This window comes from Peromyscus leucopus, chromosome 5 (assembly GCF_004664715.2).
Source record: "Peromyscus leucopus breed LL Stock chromosome 5, UCI_PerLeu_2.1, whole genome shotgun sequence".
NCBI lineage: Eukaryota > Metazoa > Chordata > Mammalia > Rodentia > Cricetidae > Peromyscus > Peromyscus leucopus.
The window spans coordinates 63358333-63363394 of NC_051067.1; the positions used below are offsets into that span (position 1 = coordinate 63358333).

General features: G+C 42.1%; 1 non-coding gene across 1 annotated transcript; it reads left to right on the forward strand.

Moving 5' to 3' along the window:
- The first annotated feature begins 4086 nt into the window (after positions 1-4086).
- Positions 4087-4280, forward strand: LOC114708848. Its single transcript, XR_003736855.1, has one exon. It is a non-coding gene; the product is annotated as a U2 spliceosomal RNA (small nuclear RNA).
- The last annotated feature ends 782 nt before the right edge of the window (positions 4281-5062 follow it).

A 5062-nucleotide genomic window follows, 5' to 3' on the forward strand; every position in this document is an offset into this window, starting at 1 on the left:
CTTGAAATCCACCCCCAGTGACACACTTCCTCCAACAAGGCCACACCTCTTAATCCTTCTAATCCTGTCAAAGGTTTCCACTTCCTGGTGATTAAGCATTCCAATATATGAGCCTACAGCGGCCATTCTTACTCAACCACCACAGGCTTTAACCAAAACGGCCATTTGGGGAAGATGGAAACTAGGCATTTTAGTCCATCTTCAGGGTACTGACATAAGCTTTAGGTTTCTATAGAGGAAAATGGGGGTGCAGGATGAGAAGTACCTGTGATCTGGTTGATCATTATCGAAATTCTGTTTATGCAAAATGGCCCCAAAGAAGACCTTATTGTTTGGGGGTGGGGGAGGCAGTAAGGTTCCTGTTCCTGGGATCCGAGGAGATTTAGGACAATGACTGGAGACTCTCAGGAAGCTTTCTTGGAGTCCATTAAAATTGGCATAAAATGCCTCAGCTTTTTTTTTTAATCTTTGTGCCTTCAACCTTGAAGGGGGATGAGTAAAATTAGGTTATCACTAATTTCTGTATCAGCATGGTGCTTGACATGCCTACCAGCAGCACTTAATCTAGAGTCCAAGCCCGTAACAAAGGAGACATGTGGCATGAAGATGCCAGACTTCCGTCCTGCTGTTAATTCCTGTATGCGCCCATGTGAGGAGCCAACACTTTTTTTTTTTTAGCAAAATGGCTTCTGTTTGCCTGTTCATAGTACCTAAAAAAGCCAACCCAAAGTCCAAAATTTCCCTGTGGAAACCACAATTTGTTAAATTTTATAATGAGTCCATGATTATTTTAATATAGCATGGTATTTAAAATAGCTTACAAGCCAGGTTGTGTGGCACATGCTTATGATCCCAGCACTTGGGAGGCAGAGACAGGCAGATTTCTGTGAGTCCAAGGCCAGCCTGATCTACAGAGTGAGTTCCCATACAGCCAGGGCTACACAGAGAAACCCTGTCTCAAAAAACAAACAAAAAAAAAAATTGCTTATCACCAGGAAAGCAGAAATGAACCCAAGTGGCACCATAGCTTACAGTTGCACATTGGAGAACATAAATCCATGTAAGTGTGCAGATTGAAATTCAGTTCTTTCCACGGGGACACAAGTTGTGACAGTAATGTCTACCGGCTAGCTGCTCAGCCCATAGCCAAGGAGGAGGCAGCAGTACCATTTGGGTGGACAGTGATGAGAGAGTCAAGTGGAATGGCAGACAGCAAGGCTTCCGGTCCTCTCCATCTTTGCCAAGCGTTCCTCAAGAACTGTAAATGGGAATGACTAGATAGGGTACTTCATGTTAGCGTCAATTCAGTGGTTTTCATTATATATCAGTGGAGAACATCAAACACCACATTTCTTAGAGCAAGTTGTCTTTTGCAGCTGATATCCCATCTTTCTTTATTATTAAAGGCATCTTTTATGTTTAGCTGTTGGCATTTTGCTTTTTGTTTTTGTCTTGAAACTTTTGAGGGCATTTATCCTGGGGAAAAAAAAGCCAACTTCTTCTACATGCCAATGTTGTAAATCATGTGGTTATTTCAAATGTGTTGTTAGTGGTGGGCTAATACACTAATTCTTCAGGAGAAATAGAAATAATCCTCTGCCGTGTGTGTTTGTCAGTTTCTCGGCTGTAAATGCGCCACATCTGGCTGGTGTCAAGCACTCGACAGAACGTCACCGAGGCAGAGCTGGGAATAGATGAGCACAGTGGGATCTTATGATTTGGTATGAGCCCATTTTGACAGAATGCAGCACGCCACTGATTTAATACATGCAGAAAGAACACAAATAAGAATATGTTACAAACACACCACATAATACCACCCAGGTCAAGAAACAGAACATTACCTGCAGGGAAGTCCACCACATCTTTTACCATTTTGGATCCCTCTCCTCGTCAGAGTCAGCCACTGTCCTCATATTTAGGACACACCCTTTTTCTTTCTTTTCTTTTTTTTTCCTTTTGGTTTTTTGAGACAGGGTTTCTCAGTGTAGTTTTGGTGCCTGTCCTGGATCTTGCTCTGTAGACCAGGCTGGCCTCGAACTCACAGAGATCGGCCTGCCTCTGCCTCCCGAGTGCTGGGATTAAAGGGTTGCCACCACCGCCCGGCTACACTTACCCTTTCTAATGCTTACTTCTGTACCACACAAGTATGCACGTTCTGGTTTAAATTGATCCATTTTGGATTCTATACTAATGAAATCATGCTTTGTGACTTCTTTTGCTATTTCTGTATTTTGTGCAACATAATATCCATGAGATGTATCCATGCTGTTGCCTGTAGCTGTGGTTGATTCACCTTTTTGTTGAATAGTATTAAAGCTTGGGAATGTTCCCAGGAATGTACTGGAACCAGCTTGCCCAGACTGAGAACGGATGGCTAAATGTTCATGGGTTCTATAAGCTAATTGATAGAATGTTGGGAGCTTGAAATTGGCCCTGAAGGGAGTATTTACACCACGGAAATTGGCAGGCGCTAAGAATTAGAGCTCTTCTCTCTGGTGTTGAACATCTTGTCAGTTACCAGTAACTATATGATAACATATTTGTCTACTCTACAGTACACAGGAGTTTTGGTTTATTTCTAGTTTGTATCTCGGAACATTCTTTTCCATGTGTGCTGGCAGAATGGGCTCCAATTTCTAAGGGATGCTTATATATACTTTTATTGCTAGGCTACTGCTTGTATACTTATACATCATTATGTATCAAATATCAAGGTTGTATTTTCCCAGTTCCTAAAGACACTGAACATTTTTACTTAGGTTGTTTGGTTCGTTCAGTTTTTTTTTTCTTAATGTAAAAATATTAGTTCAAGTCTTTTCCTGATATTTTGCTTTCTTTTTCTTGCTGATTTTCAGAGTTCGTTATATATTCTGGATATTCTCCTACAAGCATCTACTGCTACACACTTCCCTCTACTACTTTTGTGTCTCTCCCCTGGGGAGTGGTTTCCGGTGCTGTGGCACTTTGAATGAGAATGCCTGCCCTGGTAGGTAGGCTCCTGTATTTGAACACAACCTTCGGTCCCCAGTTTGTAGCACTGTATGGGAAGGTGGTGTGGTCTTCCTGGGAGAAGTGCGTCATGTAACTGGGGGTGGGCTTTAAAGTTCATAGCCTTGCCCCATTTCCAGCTCATTCCTTCCATTTCCTGCTCATGGGGGAGGATGTGATCTCATGACTGGCTGCTTCTGCTGCCCTGTCTGCCACTTGCTGCCATGGTTCTCCACCAGAGGCTCTAAACCATAATCCCAGATAAACTCTTTCTTCCATGCTTTGCTCTCAGGTATAGCGTGTTATCATTGCCACAGGCACCATGCTAACAGCAGCAAAAGCTTGTTTAGATTTAATGTGGGTGCGTTAGGACAAACTGGGTTTACTTTGATTTTGTGTGGATAAAATTTGCTTGATTCCTTTTAACCGTCTCGGGAATTGCTTCCTTCCTCTTAGTCTGAGGTCTTAGCCTAAGGTACAGTCTATCAGAAAATATAGTATATATTTTGAAGAATAGCAAACCTTTCTCTTCATAGCAAAAAATGTGAATTAGAAAAACACTGAAGGAAATAGGGTGACACACCCCTAAAATTGCAGCACTCAGGATCTGGAGATAAGAAGACGCTAAATTCAAAGCCGGCTTGGGCTACCCAGTAAGACCTTGCCTTAAATAATAGTAACAGCATATTAATAATTACAGCTGGAGGTTTTTTCTGTCCCACTCTGTCCCTTGGTCACTTGTAAATAATCAGAGGCTTGATATTAATTACAAACTGTTTGACCTATTTCTCAGGCTTATTACTAACTAGCTCTTACAAGTTAAATTAACCCATTTCTATTAATCTATGTATTGTCACGTGTCTGTGGCATTACTGGTCTGCTGGCATCTTGCTCCTTAGGTGCCCGGATGGTGTCTGCCCCTGGCTCTACCCTTCTTCTCCAATATCTCCGCTTGGATTTCCCACCTGGCTCTTATCCTGCCTTGCCATAGGCCAAAGCAGCTTTATTTATTAACCAATGGGGGCAACACATATTCACAGTGTATAGAAAGACATCCCAAATCAAATAATAATAACAATGATAAACATATGCTGAATTCTTTATCAGCCTTTCTGACTAAGATCAAGTGTAGTATCTGTTTGTATTGGTTTGATATCTCAAATTCCTCTATCTGAGAACAGTGTATTTATTTGGTGGGTTTTTCCAGCTAGGAGATAGAATAAGAGCTTGATCCACTCACTGCACTCATTGTTCTGATATTTCAGTTCTTCCAGAAGTGTGTACCCCTCAGAGTATATACAAAAGAAAAAAGTAACATGGAAATACATTTTCTCACATACACTATTGGCTACACATACACAAATTAACTAATAATTAAATAGAAACCCACCTTTGGCTCCATACCTGACAAGGCTGTGAGGGAAAAGACACCCCTTGCATTGCCAGCAGGAGTGCAAAGTGGAACAGCTGCAGAGGAGTCAGTAACAAAAGCTCACTCTCTGAGTGCATCTTCCTTTATAGATTTGACATCTTTATAAAGCAAGATTAGGACTGCCAGGCATGGTGCATGCCTATAACCTCTGCACTCAGGAGGACCTAGCTGGAGGACTGAAAGTTCAAGGCCAGGATGAGCTACAAAGTGAGACCCTGCCTCGATACAAATGTTTTTTCTAACTATTAAAAAAGAAACTGTGGAGGCTGGAGAGACGGTTCAGTGAGGTCTAATTACTTTCCTATTCTGTAAAGAGACACCATAACCAAGGAAACAAAAAAAATAGACAAAGCACTTAATTGGGGGCTTGTTTACAGATTCAAAGGGTGAATCTATGACCATCATGGTGGAGAACATGGCGGCAGGCAGGCATGGTGCTGGAGCAGTAGCTGGCAGCTCACATCTGTCTGATCCACAAGGGAAAGATGGGTGGAGTGGGGTCTGGCATGGGATTGAAACCTCCAAGCCCACCCCCAGTGACACATCTCCTCCATCAAGTCCACACCTCCTAATCAGTCCGAAGAGTTACTGGGAACCAAATATTCAAATATATAAGTCTACAGGAAGCCATTCTCTTTC